Here is a 15,649-nt window from a genome sequence, read left to right on the forward strand (position 1 = left end):
CTTCCTTCTTCCCCTTCCCCTTCCCTTCCCTTCTTCCCTTCCCTTCCCTTCCCTTCCCTTCCCTTCCTTCTTTCCTTCTCTCTCTCTTTCTCTTCTCTCTCTCTTCTTCTTTCTTTCTCTCTTTCTCTTCTCTCTCTCTCTCCTTCTTTCTTTCTCTCTTTCTCTCTTTCTTTTTGTTATTAGAGACAGATTCTTACTATGTTGCCCAAGCTGGAATCCAGTGGCTATTCAACAAGTGCCATCTTAGCCTGCTGAGCACAAGGAATCCTCCCACCCACTTAGTCTCTTGAGTAGCTGGGACTACAGGCACATGCCACCATGCCCGCCTGGCTTTTTTACAAATCTTTTAATGACTGGCTTTTAAAAAACAGTTGGACCCTCATACCTACTTCTGCATTCAACAAGTTTTGATATGTGTTCTGCTTGAAGTGTATGAAGAAAATCCAGCCTTGGATAGATATACAGCTGGAAAAGGAAGGAGTGTCTTTAACGGCCTTTTCAGAAGACTGTAGACATTCTTCTTTGATATGACACCAGGACTAAACTGGATGTCATTTCTTTAAGGTAGTTACAATGTGGAATCTGAAACCTTATCATCAAACTGTCCACACTATGTTACATTACAGTCGGTTTATCTTGCACTTTACATGGATTTTTTTACCTATGCATGGTTGTGTGACATTATGTGTTGATCACTTGGAAAATATGGTTCACTGAAAAATGCAGGTCTTCCAAATGTTGGCAGCTTTTCTTATCCAGTAACAACAATTGCATTTGTTTCAATGCTGATCTCATCATAAAAGTCTTTAAATACCAGGTAGCTGCCAAGCTCATGGTGCACACAAGTATTTCAAAATTATCGTTTTTCCTTCAAAGTTCAGATTTTAGCATCAGCAATGCATTATTTCAGTTGTTTACACTGTGCTTCCTTGTAGTCAGAGGCTCACATGGGACATTTTCAAGAAAATGTCTACCAGATGCCCAAGTCTGAATATTTATAGTTTATCCGTTGTTCTTTGAAGTAAAAAATAGTGTTTCACTATAAAAGCAGCCAGTTCAATTCAAAACTCAATCATCCAAGAGCTTTTCCTCAAGGCAACCGTCATACATTGGTAGTAGAAGTGACAAAATAGGAAGTATTTTCTATTCAAAATACTTCCTATTTTGTCACTGAATATTAAAAAGACATGTACTCAAGAGTTGAGAGTTAATAAAATTCTTTTATTGGTTTATCTAGGATATTTTAAGTGATACTGGCATGGTTTTACCCATCATTGCTTTTGCAGTATCAGTGCACGTGTCCACAAAGTTAAAAAGGCAAATAATGTCTGAACATTGTTACGAAAATAATTTCAATCTCACAACCCAACCCCCTTTCCCCAAAGGCTCTAGGAGACCTGGGGTCCCACCCGCCACACACCGAGAACTGCTCTCCTAGCCTGCTGTCATTGCTAGAGTCTGCACAGACTTTGACCTGAAGGGGGAGCTCAAGGCCTTCCCAATCTTCTTCCTTCCCTCTCCTCCCTGCCCACCCTTTCCCTCAACTTTGGGACAAAAGAGACCAGAATGGAAGACCCAAAGGGACTCTAGCTTTGGAGTTTAAGCTTCCTTCATCCCGGCTGGGTGTGGTGGCTCAAGCCTGTAATCCCAGCACTTTGGGAGGCCAAGGCAGGCGGATTGCTTGAGGTCTGGAGTTCGAGACCAGCCTGGCCAAGATGGTGAAATCCCATCTCTACTAAAAATTCAAAATATTAGCCGGGCGTGATGGTGCCTGTAGTACTAGCTACTCAGGAAGCTGAGGCAGGAGAATTGCTTGAACCCAGGGAGGCGAAGCTTGCAGTGAGCCGAGATCACACCACAGCACTCCAGCCTCTGGGAGACAGACACTCCCATCTCAAAAAAAAAAAAAAAGAAAAAGAAACAACAACCTTCCCCCCATCCCTGGTGAAACTCTCACTTTTTTTTTTTTTTTTTTTTTTTTTCTTAAAGAGACAGAGTCTTGCTCTGTCCTCCAGGCTGAGTGCAGTGGTGCAATCACAGCTCACTGCAGCCTTGACTTCCTGGTCTCAAGCAATCCTCCCACCTCAGCCTCCTGAGTAGCTGGGTGCGCCACCACATGCCCAGCTAATTCTTATTTTTTGTAGAGATGGAGTCTCTTTATGTTGCCCAGGCTGGTCTTGAAATTCCAGCCTCAAGCAATCCTCCTGCCTTGGCCTCCCAAAGTGCTGGAATTACAGGCATGAGCCACCACACCTGGCCTCTATTCAGTTATTTGTATGGCCCATTCCTCCACATTAGGTTCCAAATACAACATCTCCTTTATTGTTTCATTTACCCGAGACCCAGTGTCTCCTTCTTAGGGTTCCACCCTATGAAGAGTCTACACGGGGCTCTCTGTGACTGGAGAGAGGAGAGGACCTGAGTTCCATGAAACCATGGGAACCACTGCTTCTTTTTGTCATATGGGTCATTAATGAAACCAAGTCTTGCACAGTGTGGCAGCAGATGTTTGTTCAGAGCTGCTGGTCTTCCCTGCGTGCTGCCCGCTCTCTCAACAGCCTGTCCCAAGCCTGCTCTCTCATGTCCGTGGGAACAGGTGCTCTAAGGTCCAGGACTTAACATCCACTTCCACGCCAGCCATCGTTCTCCAAACCACAGCCACAGGGCCATGGAGAGTTGGCCTGGGTGAGCTTTTGCACCCACCACACAGTGGTTTCCCCCTTCAGCCTGGATTCTATCTGTCCTTCTTTTCTGCCTCTGAGCCTCTGCCACCTCCATGTGACTCAGCTTCAGGCATCCCTCGGGGGGAACCCATGGGCACCCGGTGTCCAACCTACACCCTCCTCAGAGGACTCGGCTCTGTCTGCCTCCCCCTGCTATGTTTTGCCTTCTGCCTTCCTTATTCCTCTGTTATTTTTCCTGTTTTAGCCATGCTTGATTCGGTTTTACAGTCCTTTATCTCCACACTATTCATATATGTATGTGTGTGTGTGTGTGTGTGTGTGTGTGTGTGTATGTGTGTGTGTGTGTATGTGTGTGTGTGTATGTGTGTGTGTGTGTGTATATATATATACATATATAAAATGCTTGAATGCTTGCTATTTTGTTTTCCATTTTCTCTTTCTAGTTTAATTTTCTTTATATTTCTTTAAGGCAAAAATGTCTTGCTTCCAACTTGTTTTCCCTGATTTATTATTAACTGCTTTTAACTGAAAAAGTAATGAAAGCACATGACGAACATGGAAAGAGATGAAAAGCAAGCCAGACCTCTGCTCTCCTAATCTCTGTCTCCAGAGGCAACATTGCTACTGGCTCCTTGTGTTGCCTTTTAGAAGTCCTCTATGTGGACAGTCATGGTGTCTCCTGTCTGTAATCCTAGCACTTTGGGAGACTGAGGCCGGAGGATCCCTTGAGCCCAGCAGTTCCGGACTAGCATGGGCAACACTGAGAGATCCAGTCTGTATAGAAAATTGAAAAATTAACCAGATGTGGTGGCACACGCATGTAGTCTGAGCTACTTGGGAGGTGGGAGGATCCCTTGAGGCCCGAAGCTCAAGGCCGCAGTGAGCTATGATGGTGCCATGGCATTCCGGCCTGTGCAACAAAGTGGGACCCTGTCTCAAAAAAAAAAAAAAAAAAAGTCCTCTATGTACATAACAAGCACACTCCTCCCCTTTTATTGCACTAATAAAAGCTTGGTATTCACACAGTTCTGGGCCTCCCTGATTTTTTCTTAACTCTGTATCTTGGGGATTGTTTCATATCCACACAAGAATAGCTACTCGACTCCCTTCCCTGAGTTTCCATTAACTGAATTCATGTCCCAGGAAGAGGACTGTGGTCTGTCAACACACCTGGACATGCCTGCTCTGCGGCCCCATCAGACTTTGTCCCCAGGCCATTTTATGCTCTTCAAGTTCATTTAATCATCCTAAAACTCCTTTACTATCCTCCTAACATCATCCATGCTTCCTCATCTTCCTTTCCCTAAAAGAAAGCGTATTTAACCATCTGTACCCCATTGCATGGTGGGAGAATCACACACTAATAAATTTATATGACTCTTCTCCTGTTAATCTGCCCTTTTTTTTTTTTTTTAAAGAGACAGGGATCTTGCTCTGTTGCCCAGGCCGGAGTAGAGGGTATAAGCATAGCTCACTGCAGCCTTGAACTCCTGGGTTCAAGTGATCCTCCTGCCTCAGTCTTTTGAGTAGCTGGGACTATAGGCATGAGACATGACACCTGGCTTTAATCTATCTTTTGTCAGTTGATTTTCAGCCAGCATTCAGAGGGCAAAGGGGAAGTTTTCCCTTGGCCCCTCCGACATAAATTATGGATGTCCCGTAATATATTGAACCTGTGCCCTCTTTACAGAGCATGTACAGTGTTTCTGCTCTTTTCCTGTCACTAACAGTGCTTCAGTGAAATACATATGTACACACGAAAGTATGGGATCAAGTTCTAGAAGCAGACTTATTAGGTCAAAACTATTTCTTTGAAAACATTGATAGATATTATTTTATTGCCCACCAAAGAGTGAGCCTTTTGTCAAAGATGGTGGGAATATTGATCCCTGTGTGGTTTCTTTTGGCTTTGCTCATTATAATTTCTGCCGTGAAGAAATGTTGGATTTTTAAGCAGGTGAATTACTGTTTGTGCTTTGCAGGTACATTCATGTCATTCATGTCAGCCTTTTGATTTTGTTTCTTGCTTAAGTCAGGTCTTGCCCGGTGAAGGTTTTCTTTTCTTTTTTTTTTTTTTTTTTTTTTTTTTAAACTTTTTTTTATTCCCCCTTGGGTTTTGATTTTTTTTTTTTTTTTTTTTTTTTTTTTTTTTTTTTTTGAGACAAAGTCTTACTCTGTCACCCAGGCTGGAGTGCAGTGGTATGATCTCCACTCTGTAACCTCTGCCTCTCGGGTTCAAGTTATTCTTGTGTCTCAGCCTCCTGAGTAGCTGGGATTACAGGAGTGCGCCATCGTGCCTGGGTAATTTTTGTACTTTTAGTAGAGATGGGGTTTCACTGTGTTGCCCAGGCTGGTCTTGAACTCCTGACCTCAGATGATCTCCCTGCCTCAGCCTCCCAAAGTGCTGGGATTACAGGCGTGAGCCACCGTGCCCAGCTGTATTACGTTTTTCGATCTACCTGGAATTTATTTTGAGAATTAGAATTCAGAGAGATTCTTCCCACCCCATAGCCAACTAGTTATACCAGTGGTATTTATTAAATGATTCATATTTTCCTGACCAATTTTGAACGCCACCTTTATCCCACACTCTTCTGTGTTCTTTTAGGTGATGGCCAATCAGGTGCAACCTCAGGAGGGGACACAGGAGAGGCTCAGAAACAGTTTATAGTCCTTTCAGGTCCCGGAGACAGGAGGCTGGCCATGCAGGTCACTTAATTAATTAAAAAGACAATTAATTAACTGTATTTTTTGGTGAGGGATTATTTTACTTTTAACTTCTTAGTGTTTAATTTTTAATCCTTCATTTCATCTATTTTTCTGATTTTAACTTATTTATCACCTTTAGCTTTTTGTCTCTTTTATCCCAAACCTGATTTACTACAAGTTGTCTATTTTCATGCACAAACTATCACACCACGTGCAGAGGCCTGCCTGTCAGTCAATAGTTCAGTTCTGGCTGAACTGCCACCTTTGTTTCACAATAGTAAAATGATGATTTCACAATTGTTTGAATATCTTACTGCATTTTGCCCTTATTTTATACAAAATAGTGAACAATTCTAAAATAAAAAATGCAATTCTATTTGTATCATAAATAATGAGAGAAATGTAGAAATATTAGCTGCCTCCCAAGCTTTTCACTTACCAGGATTACACTGATCCAATGTATCTTCAATAGCAAAAGTTGAAGGTGGCTAGGATCTGTGGCGTTGGGATCTGAATCTAACTCCCTGCATGGTGCAAGAACTAAAATCTGAAAAATGAACACACAACTGGACCCATGACCACTGAAATCCCCAGAGACTCTGGCAACAGGAAGTCTTCTACTGTTTTATTCCGCAGCCATGTTTTTACCACCCAGAACTCACAGGACTCCCATAAAAAACTCACAAAAATTACAAAGCACTGGAAGAAATGAACACCATGAATAAGATACAAGACCCAGAGATGGAATATTTATGCCATAATTGAGAATGTTATCACCTTTTAATTCTCTGGAAATGGAGGTCTTTTACATGTGTGCATTGCTCAACTTTTTTATAATTAACTCTGGTACTTTTGTACCACCTCCACAATAGCAGGGTGTTTAATACTGATATTTTGCCCTTTTCTTCCTTCTATTCTCCTGGCTTAAAATACTATTATTTTCATTTCTTTATTTCTTCTTCCTCTTCCTTCTTCTCTTTTTTTTTTTTTTTTTTTTTGAGACAGGGTCTCGCTCTGTTGCCCAGGCTAGTGTGTGGTGGTGCGATAATAGCTCATTGTAGCCTCAAACTCCTGGGCTCAAATGATCCTCCTACTTCAATCTCCCAAGTAGCTAGGACGACATGTGCTCACCAACACCCCCAGCTAATTAATATCTATTAATTATATATTTAGATATTAATATCAATACCTATTAATTAACATATTAATAATATATAGACTTAGTTATATACATTAACTATGTTTTATATAATATTATATATTAACTATATAAGTTTATGTATAACTATATAAGTTAATATATATTAACTTACAAAATATAATTAACTTATAAATATGTATTATATTTATAATCTATATTAACTTATAACAGGGTCTCACTGTATTGCCCAGGCTGGTCTCGAACACCTGGCATCAAGTGATCCTCCCACCTCAGCCTCCCAAAGTGCTGAGAGCCACCATGTCTGGCCTTATTTTCATTTCGTAATAATATCATTTCCCCTGAATTTCTTCCACATCATTGTTTTATTTAATTCACCCTTCCCTTTTAATAAAGGCCCAAGACAGGTGTGGCCAAAGGGCTGGTATCAACCAGGCAGCACGGCAGGAAGGGTCAGAAGCCTACCTTGCTCCGAGTTTCGGGTGAGCTGCCATCTGCCTCTTCTACTTAACGCACGTCCTATTTGAGGACAGTTCTCCACCTCCCCAGGATCCAGGCAACTCTCAGGACATAATTTATTTCTCTGTGCAAGTGGCACGTGCATTTCTGGCTCTGTCACGTGACTTCTGGAATTGCAGCCTCATGGGCGAGGCTGCACACTTTAGAATCTGTGATCTCCGATGAATGCAACCATTGGATTAGGAGCAAATCAAAGCCTGCCGCAAGCCAGGAGGGGAAGGGAAGGAGGAGGTCACACTGGCAAGGGCCCTTGGAAGGACTTAAGTGCCGCCGACTGTCCTGTGGTCAAGTGGACCGTGGTGGAGGGGGCTTTGGGCATCCATCATCGACACTGGGTCTGCTGGTTCACAAAGCAGCTTCCCATGAGTCGTTTCCATCCCCGCACCTCCTTCTCAACGGGCACAAGAGGAGTCACTGTGGACACTTTCCCTCAATACAAAGTCTTCCTGATAGGATTTTTTTTTTTTTGAATGGGGCCAGCTGGGCAGCAAGCTTTGATTTTTCTTTTTTAGGAAGGCACTGAGCATGGCACAGATGGGCAGGCCGTTTCATCCACCGACTAAAGCCTTGGTCCCCATGAAGCATTCTGTGCACCGAGACCTGGCTGACCCTGGGCTTTTCGGATGCAGTGTAGCCCTCAGGGAGGACCTGGTGCTTTTCTGGGGAGATTGGAGTCCCTGGAAGGCACGTTAGCCAACCGCCCATTTCCAGCCCCGCAAGACTTTCCTGACCCCCATCCTACCTGGCCCCTCCCGCGGGCCTATCCTCCTGGTCTCCTTCCCTTGCTTTGGTTTTCTCACAGCAGTTGTCGCCATGGGCTGCTACTTACACCCTAGTGTGGCTGCTTATTCTGGCACAATCTGAACTCCACTGGAAGAAGCTCTCGACCCTGGAACCCAGGCTTGTTCACCTCTGTCTCCCCAGCACTGAACTTGGCCTGGAGTGTTGCTTGTTCGGTGAGCGAGAGGCACTGCTCCTGGTGTGTGTGGCTTCCTCCCCCGACAGATCACACCGTGGACCACAGTGGAGAAGCCATCTCCCGCGACCAGACTCAGCCTTCATCACTGCCCAGCCTGGTGCCACCCAGCGCCTCTCCAGGCTGCCCCCCTTCCCCAGACCCTGGACAGTCCTGTTCATCTCTCTGCTCACCCCCGCATGTTAAGAATCTGACCCAGAAAGTGGGCATGCGTGGTCCCAGGAACTGTCTGGGCACACTAGGCCTCTGCGCGAAGGAGTTGACTTGCCAGGCCGGGGCAGTGGCTCCAGTGGGAGCTGCCCCTCTTGTGGCCTAGAGCCATGCAGTGAGGTTCACGGCTGAGTTCTTCCAGATCTGTTGGCTCCCCAGAGCCTCTCAGCACATCATGGGAGCCCATTCTCAACTTGTGTTTGGCTTTTTGGGGCCTGTTTCTAACAATACATGCTTGTAAGGGACCCAGGTTTTAGAATGTTCTTTATTCCAAAGTCAAGGTTTTTGAAATTTTATCCCATCTGCTGGCTGAAAAAAAAAAAAAAAAGGTGGGGCAGAAATAAGGGTGACAAATGAATCAGCCTTCCCACCTTGCTCAGAAAAGTTGCTATTCCAGCAAGCCCGGAATGGCCGATTAGATGTGATATCTATGTTTGTCTATTTGTCTTTAGTCATCTTATAATTTTATTTTATTTTAAAGATAATTGATATGTTTTATTTTTAGAGCAGTTTTAGGTTTACAGAAAAACTGAGTGGAAGGTTCAGCTTTCCCATACACCCCTCGGCAACCCAAGCTCACTGTTTGCTCTGTTAACAATGAACATGAATGTAATGTATTTGTTACAGCTGATGAGACATTGATACATTCTTTTGTATCATATATTTTTAAATTTAATTAACTTTTTGCTTAAAAATTTTTTTATAGGGTCTCACTATATTGGTCAGACTGGTCTTGAACTCTTGGCCTCAAGGCAATCTTCTTGTCTCAGCCTCCCGAAGTGCTAGGACTACAGGGATGAACCACTGTGGCTAGCCTTATTATTATTTTTAGTTGAAACACAATTGTACATATTTATGCAGTACAGTGTGATATTTCAATTCATGTATACAACGTGTAGTGATCAAATCAGGGTAATTAAGCTATCCATCACCTAAAACATTCATTGTTTCTTTGCGTTGGGAACATTAAAACGTGCTCTTCTAGCTGGATACATTATTTTAAACTAAAGTCCATAGTTTACATTAAGGTGTAGTCTTGGCGTTGCACATTCTACAGGGTTTTTTTTTTGTTTTGTTTTGTTTTTTGTTTTGTTTTGTTTTTTTTTTTTTGAGACAGAGTCTTGTTCTGTCGCCCAGGCTGGAGTGCAGTAGCACAAACTCAGCTCACTGCAGGCTCCGCCTCCCAGGTTCACGCCATTCTCCTGCCTCAGCCTCCTGAGCAGCTGGGACTACAGGCGCCCGCCACCACGCCCGGCTAATTTTTTTGTATTTTTAGTAGAGACGGGGTTTCACCGAGTTAGCCAGGATGGTCTCGATCTCCTGACCTCATAATCTGCCCGCCTTGGACTCCCAAAGTGCTGAGATTACAGGTGTGAGCCATCGTGCCTGGCCCATTCTATGGGTTTTAATAATGTTATGTATCCACCATTACAGTGTCATGCAGAATAGTTTCACTGCCCTAAAACCTCTGAGGTCTGCCTACTCATCCCTCTCTCCCCTAAACCATGGCAACCACTGCTCTTCCTATCTCCAAGTTTTGCCTTTTCCAGAATATCATAGTTAGAATCATACAGTATATAGTCTTTTCAAGCTTCTTTCACTTAGTCATATGCACTTCAGTTTTCTTTTTGTGGCTTGACAGTGTGTTCCTCTTTACTGCTGAATAATATTCCATTGTCTAGATATACTACAGTTTATTTATGCATTCACCTACTGAAGGACATCTTCGTTGCGTCCAAGCTTTGGCTTTAAATTTATTTATTTTTATTTAAAATATTTTAATTTCTAAAAAAGTTTAAATCATATTAAAATTTAAACAATTTCATTGTACAGTACTTGACAATACATTTCAACCAACTGAAATGCAAAACAAATCAGTAAATCAGTTTTGTTTACTTTCTAAGCTTAATAATAAACAGACTCTTGCTCCTCAAGAAGATACAAAAATCAGCAACAGTGAAAGTGAAATATTTAAATAGGAATCTGAAACAAAATGAATTCAATCTGATCAAATCCACAATTAACTGAAGTTTTCATTTTATTCAATTGTGAATAAAATAGCAGCCACTATTTCATCCAATATGCCAATGATATCAACTAAATGATCTACCTGGCATGTGCAAAACAAGAACAGTTATCTTCTGCTGAAAGGATGTGAGCTTTCAAATTTGGTTTTCATGTCATAGTTTCCAAATAAATAAACTGCTCCACCAAAAACAACAGTCTAGGTGCTACGTATCTTCCAGGGTTTCATCATATAGCCATTTATAAGCACAATCTTTGGAACACTCTATAGTTTCAAAAAGCTTTTTGAAGTCTTGAGGGTACACGTTAGTTATCTTCTCTTCTTCCTTTTTTCCTATTCGCATCAATATATCCATTGCATCAAGTGGAGTCAGTGAACGTAAGTGGTCTATTAGATTGGCACTGCGCCTCACAAAACAGTGCTTTAACATGTGAAAAAAGATATTATAGTGAATAAGTGTTAAGTTCTTGGTAAATCAATTTCCACAAGGAGTCATTCAAATAAGATACAGATTGTGTTGTAATAGTTCTAATAAGTCCCTATGCTTTTAGTTTTCCAGCTGCCCATTTCGGGTGTATACATCAAATGATGACCAAGGCTCCGTGTGCAGAACATTAATCTCACAAGCTGCTTGCCAGATAACACTTCATACATGATACAAGTCTGGATTTCGGGGATCTGCCATTAGTTTCTGGAATTCTTTTTCACCAATAAAGATATTTCGTTCTATTCGTCCAAATTTATATATAGAAGTACAGGAATACAAGTCATATGCAGGTTTCCAAAGCGCCCTTTCTTCACCTCTACTTGGGAACATTCCAGTTACTTTTAAAGGGATGCCTGCTGTCCAAGGAACTGCTTCTATTCCCAAATTCTGAAACAGCCCTTGAGAAGCCATAGCAGGTGGTTTTATTACTCCACCGCTTCTAGGATCTATTTTAAAGAAGTCGCAGTGACTCACTTGTAGTTTTCCATCCAGATTTTTTCCTAAGGACTCCAAATGTGCAATAAAAGTTTTGTCACTTTCAAGGGCAACCACTTTGGCATCAACTTCAAGTAATGCCTGAGTCAGGATTCCAGGACCTGGATTGCACTGCAGCAATAGGTGTGGAGGTCTATTTTGTTTTCTCCATATGATTTGCGACCTTTGTCGCTGCCCATAGCGGGTAGCGCCAGGGTCTCAGCCAATCTCCGATTGGTTACGTAACGCTTAAAGCCTAAGCTGGACTTAGACATCTTCCTTGGCGTGTTCCTGAAATCCGGATCGGGCCACAGCTGCGGAGAGGAGTCAGACAGGCCACCGCGGTTCCTCGCCGGCAAGTGCTTTCACGTCACTGCTCCAGACCCTCAAATGCAAAAGCGACCAGCGCCCCCCAAGGCGGACAGCCTCAGCCTAGAAGGAAGCCCGGCCACTGGGATCCTCATGTCCTTGTCTCTCAGGCCCTCTCCAAGGGTTACCCAGGGTCGCCACTACAGTGAACCCCTAAATGTATTTTTAATTATATCATTGAAACATACATATGTGCACTTGGAGGAAAAATTAAAGCGATACAGACAAAAGTATTATTTTTTTGCTACTACTCCACCTCTTCCAAGTTCACCACATTCCCCATGCGCATCTTTCTAGATCCTTCCTAAACATTTATAGATATTTATGTACACAGAGTACGTTAATTATCTATGGCTGTGTAACAGATTACCTCAAACTTAGTATGTCTTTAGCAACAGTAAATATTTACAATTGTACAGCTTCTGAGGGTTAGGGAACTGGGGAATGTTTTATTAGGGTGGTTCTGGCTCAGTTTCTCATGAGGTTGCAATGAACCTGTCAGCCAGGGCTACAGCCATCAGAGTCTTAAATCTGCTTCCAAGGAGGTTAACTCACATGGCTGGCAAATTGATGCTGGTTGCTCTGAAGGGCTGCCTGAGTGTTCTCATAACATGGTGGCCAGCTTCCTCAAAGCAGGGGAGAGCTGGGGGAGTGCTCAGCTCTTTTGTGACTCAGCCTTGGAAGTTACACATTACCACTTGTGCAGCCTCCTGTTGGTGACATGGGCTATGGGAGAGGTGTGAACACCAGGAGGCAAGGCTTGGCGACTGTTTTATAAAGACTGACTACCATGTAGAGAAACTAATGGATTTTTTTGTAGTTTTTGTGGCAAGCTTTACATTTGGGAAAAGGAAAAGTTACAAATCTTAATCGTTTTCAAGCTTTACTGATACACACAAAGCAAGCAGTATTAAAACAAATCCCATGCCAGTTTGTAGCAAACAATCTGTGTTGAGGAATTTTAGCCATCATAGTAGTGAAAAAATGATTACATATATAGTGTGATGATTTAAACTTTGTGAGAACTGATGTGTTAAGGGTTGGATATGGGAAGATTGCAGGAATAAATTAACTTTCACATGCTTAAAATCTCTTCATAAGAACACCCTACATTCATCACAGTGCTGAAGGTGCTATGGAAAGCACACGCTTATGGAAAACAGGCTCTAAGTTTTATTTTTCCTTTAAAAAGGCAACCCTCTTGCCCCCACTCTGATTTATTTTAGGTTTGTGCTCATTCATTTGGACCTGGGTGGTTGGGTTTCTCCTTATTTACAAACAGGTGTTTGCCTTACAATTCTGTTGTGTATTCACCATCACAGTGCATGAGGTCAAAGTAGAGGTCTGTTGGGAAATGCGACGTCAAACATCGTCCGCTGGGGAGCAGAGCAAAGGTAAACATGGTGAAAGGTCCTGCAGCAGCAGCCAGCCAGACACAGTCAAGACTTGCCTGGGATCATAAACGCCTCCTGCCAGCGCGCCAGCCCCTCACCCCACACGGAACCCTGGGCTGCTGTTTACTGTCCTGACTTCACAGTGCCATGACTACTGATCACGGGTGAGCGCAAACATAAGAGTACAACAGTGTGATGGTCCAGAAGAAAACTCACATCAAAACACCTGTTGGTATCTTCTGACGTCCTAGGTTCAAATGTCCCATGACCTTGGGGCTTGGCTCTTCCATGCCGCAACCCTTCCAAACAGCACACTCAGGGCCCACTGCATGCTGTCTCTGCTGCAGACCCTGTGCACGTTACTTAATCCCACTGGAAAGGGGACACTGGAACAGAGAGAAAGTAGAGGAGGGGAGTCTGGGGAAAAAAATTAGTCAATCGGTATGTATACATATGTAACAAACCTGCACGTTGTGCACATGTACCCTAGAACTTAAAGTATTCATAATAATAAAAAGGAATTTTAAAAAATGAGTTATCCATTTGTAAACTGCTGATGCCTTTGGGCATCGTGCCTGTAAACTTTTTGTAAAGCATCAGTGATGTCATCAGTCTTCCAGCCAAACTTCACCGTAAGTCTGATGTTTCTTCTTGCTTCAATTTGAGCAGGATTCATGTTTCTCTGATGGGGGGTCTTTTCAAACTGATGTCTTATCCTTCGTAGAGCCTCAACCTAGATCCTGTTCAGACATGCTACAACAAGTTAGTACAAGTTTATTTGGTGCAAAAAAAAAGGAAAATTCATGCATAGTTTTTAAATAATATGCATTTTTCGTGAACTTTTTGAAGACCCATTGTATACTTAAGCTGCTCCACATGGAAGACCTTCCATAGCAAAGGCAATAAGGCAGCATCTCAACCATTTTGTTCTAAGGATTTCTTTTCACTCTTCAAAGTTGTTAAGGATCCCAAGACCAGCAGTTTATTTGGGTTATATCTACTAATGCGTACTCTGTTAGAAATTAAAACTCGGATATTGTAAAGATATTTGTTAAAAAACAAAAGTAATAAACATCTACATGTTAACATAAAAAAACTAGTCAGTCGGTTCATATCTAATGAGTACTTACGATATCCAAAGTTTTACATTTTCCACAATACATACATCATCAGCTACACTATATATACACACACATATATATACATACATACACACACATATGTATACATATATATACATACATATATACACATATATATACACACATATATATACATATACACACACACACACATATATATATGGGGTTTTTTTTGGAGGGGTTTTTTTTTTGTTTGTTTTATTTTGAGACGGAGTCTTGCTCTGTCACCAGGCTGGAGTGCAGTAGCACAAACTCAGCTCACTGCAGGCTCCGCCTCCTGGGTTCAAGCAACTCCTTTGCCTTAGCCTCCCAAGTAGCTGGGACTACAGGCACGCGCCACCATGCCTGGCTAATTTTTTGTATTTTAGTAGAGATAGGGTTTCACCATGTTGGCCAGGCTGGTCTCGATCTCCTGACCTCATGATCTGCCCGCCTCGGGCTCCCAAAGTGCTGGGATTACAGGTGTGAGCCACCGTGCCCGGCCTACACTATGTATTTTATGTATTTATTTGTATATTGTCTCCCTTTCCCAGACAATAGAATATGAACTCCCCAAAGGGAGGGATTTGTATCTGTTTTATTTACTGCTGTGTCCCCAGCACCTAGAAGCATGTCACACAGCCAGCATGCAATAACTATGAGTTGAGTTAATGAATGGAAGCACCGTGCTGATATGTAATCACAGCAAACAATTAGTGTGCACCAACACATTCTAGGCTTAGCAATTTGCATGAATTTTCCTGTTTCAATGTTCATAATGGAGCAACACTACGACGCAGGCTCTAACATTATCCCATTTTACAGATGAGGAAACTGCAGCTCAGAAAGGCCATATAACTTGCAGAAACAGTGGCACTGGGGTTTAATCCCAGGTGTTCTGTCTTCTAGGTCTTTAGTTCAGACCAAGCCTCCAAAGCCACACTCTAGGAAAGTTACAAAGACCAATTAGACACAGTCCCTGTTTTGCAAGCAGAATATGCTAGTTGGAGATAAAATCTGAAAGTAAGTCAGAACCAACCAGGGCAGTAGTGGTATGAAGTGTGATGGAGGGTGCAGGAGTGAAAATGGGCGGGCAGAAAAAGATAAACAGCAAGATGTTTAATAACAGTTTTATTGCTAGATGGTGAAAGTATAAATGTTTAATGTTTTTATTTCCTACTTTATCTTATGTTTTCTAATTTTTCCATAATAAACAAGTATTGATTGTTTGTAATAAGTATTGTAATTATTACAAGTATTGTCATAAAGAAAAAATATATTTATCTTAAGAAATTTTCTCTTGAAAATTTAAAACAGGCTGGGCACAGTGGCTTGCACCTGTAATCCCAGCACTTTGAGAGGCTGAGAGGGGAGGATTGCTGGAGGCCAGCAGTTCAAAACTAACCTGGTCAGCATAGCGATACACAATCTGCACCAAAGGAAAAAGAAATTGCCTGGGCATGGTGGTGCATGTCTGTAGTCCCAGCTACTTGGGATGCTGAGGTGGAGGATTGTTTGAGC

At 42.4% G+C, this 15,649-nt stretch overlaps 1 pseudogene; it reads right to left on the reverse strand.

Annotated features, from left to right (window-relative positions):
- Positions 1-10,488: 10,488 nt before the first annotated feature.
- Positions 10,489-11,988, reverse strand: LOC108537012 (dimethyladenosine transferase 2, mitochondrial pseudogene; annotated as a pseudogene).
- Between the last annotated feature and the right edge of the window lie 3,661 nt (positions 11,989-15,649).

The sequence above is a fragment of the Rhinopithecus bieti genome, unplaced genomic scaffold (assembly GCF_001698545.2).
Source record: "Rhinopithecus bieti isolate Rb0 unplaced genomic scaffold, ASM169854v2 scaffold_14232, whole genome shotgun sequence".
Classification (NCBI taxonomy): Eukaryota; Metazoa; Chordata; class Mammalia; order Primates; family Cercopithecidae; genus Rhinopithecus; species Rhinopithecus bieti.